We start from the raw sequence: 1,775 nt of genomic DNA on the forward strand, positions 1-1,775 counted from the left end.
GAGTCTGATTTTTCAAGTGCTCTCTGACACCCTGAGTGGATGCCCTCTGTCTGAGGTGCTCATGTGGTTTTCCTCTCCACTGCCAGGTGACCTTGGCACATGGCTTAGCCTCTAGAGGCTCAGTGTCTTCAGCTGAGGATGGATTAGTAGCAGGGCCACTCCCAGAGAGTTAAAACTAGTAGTTCATATAAAAGGGACGGTTGCTTTACATATATCGGGTATCAAAGGAGAGAAATGAGTTTCAAACTCTGTTGGATCTGAACATTGAACAGTGTCGACCTCTTTCTCCCCATCTCTCTTTCTGTGTTCGCCTCTCCCCATCTTGCCATCTCTCCCTCCACCTCTTTATTCGTCTCCCCACCTCTTCCTCCAATCCTCTCTCTGCATCTCTGTGTCTCTCCGTCTTTCATCTCTCTCTCCCTCTGCCTCCTCAACCCCGCCCCCACTTCCCCTCCCCTCTTCTCCGTTTCCTCCTCCTCTCCCTTTCTATCCCTTCCTTCTGACTTCCGGGATGGGTCTTTTTAATCAGGCAAGCTTTCTCTAGGCAGTGGTAGAGCTGACCCCGACATCTTCAGAAATACCTAGCCCATAATGATATAATTTTCAAAGCTTCACTTTTATTCCAGCCAACAGTGCTCTCTATTTAAAGAATCAAATTGCTCTAAGAAGTGCTTTATGAAAATAGCAGTCTCCATTCCCTGTTCTTTTTTCCTCCCCCAGAGCCATCACTTTCAACCTTTTAAAAAAGATTATCTTTTTTTTTTTTAGAATTTTTTTTTTTTTAATATTTATTTTCTAGTTTTCAGCGGACACAACATCTTTGTTTGTATGTGGTGCTGAGGATCGAACCCGGGCCGCACGCATGCCAGTCTAGCGAGCTACCGCTTGAGCCACATCCCTAGCCCCTAAAAAAGATTATCTTTGTGTTTATCTCCAAATAATATGGTGCATTTTTATTTTTCACTCTTAATTATGTCTTTAGCTGCCTCTACAGAAGGTAAGTAATTGACTTCACCACAGAAATACCCTCATCCCTAGACCCAAGACCCAATATGGCGGAGTGACTCTTGGGGTTAGATCATTATTAAGTAATTACATTGTTCTAACTGTGAAAATGCTTCTCCCACCTGGGTCAAGCAGTTAACTTGTACTTTTCCTTCCTGTGTAACATTGTTTTCATTGGAGTGAATAGTGTCCCTCTCTTCTTTCACTTAGTTCTCTATGGATCTGTTATGGATTCAGCCCCCATGCTCATTGTCTAATTCTCCTCTGAGGGTGTTTAGACTTTGTCTGTCTTTCATCCTCTTGTAGAATTCTTTCCCACTGCCTCTCACCCACCCCAAGCTGCTTGTTGCCTTTGTCTCCTGTGTTCATCTCCTGGATGTATACCTCCCATTTTTCTCTTTACCGGATTTTGTATTTACTTTGATGGAGCATACTCTGAAGTAGCTTTCTGAGAAAAGGTTTATGGAAAGTAAAACTTTGAGATCTTATATATTTGAAAATGTTTATCATAGTCTTACCCTTAAAGAAGAGGAATAAATTGTTTATTTTTGAATTGTCAGAAGTAAATTCTAGATTAGAATTATTTTTTTCCTCCAGAATTTTGAAAGCATTGTTCTACTTCTAAATTCTCTGTGTTATTTTTAAGAAGCCCAAACTATTCCTGACTTCTGACTTTTTGCAGATAACCTGGAAGTTGATAGGATCTAAAATTGATCAACTTTTTCTTAAGAGAGAGAGAGAGAGAGAGGAGAGAGAGAGAGGGGGAGAGA

The sequence above is a fragment of the Marmota marmota genome, unplaced genomic scaffold (genome assembly GCF_001458135.2).
Source record: "Marmota marmota marmota unplaced genomic scaffold, marMar, whole genome shotgun sequence".
Taxonomy (NCBI): domain Eukaryota; kingdom Metazoa; phylum Chordata; class Mammalia; order Rodentia; family Sciuridae; genus Marmota; species Marmota marmota.